Below are 267 nucleotides of genomic sequence, written 5' to 3'. Positions count from 1 at the left end.
GGAGTTCGAAACCTTCAGCATATCTGTGTTTTACAAGAGGCAAAACAATCAAGAAAAAGTCCTCTTCATCTCGTTATTGCTTCGAGCCTTCACTTTAAACTCGGCCGAACCAGTGACCGCGACGATAATTCAGGCTTAAGCATTAGCGATTCTATGGAAAAGTGATGGCACAATTGCAATTGTGTTGGGTTCACCACAAGTAATAGCAATGCTGGTCCAGAGAAATTCTTTGGGTTCCAAGTTAAGCATTCCAGGTTCCAAATTGTG

The sequence above is a fragment of the Camellia sinensis genome, chromosome 1 (genome assembly GCF_055761805.1).
Source record: "Camellia sinensis isolate YWXY chromosome 1, ASM5576180v1, whole genome shotgun sequence".
Taxonomy (NCBI): Eukaryota; Viridiplantae; Streptophyta; class Magnoliopsida; order Ericales; family Theaceae; genus Camellia; species Camellia sinensis.
Note: the sequence above shows the minus strand (reverse complement) of the source record.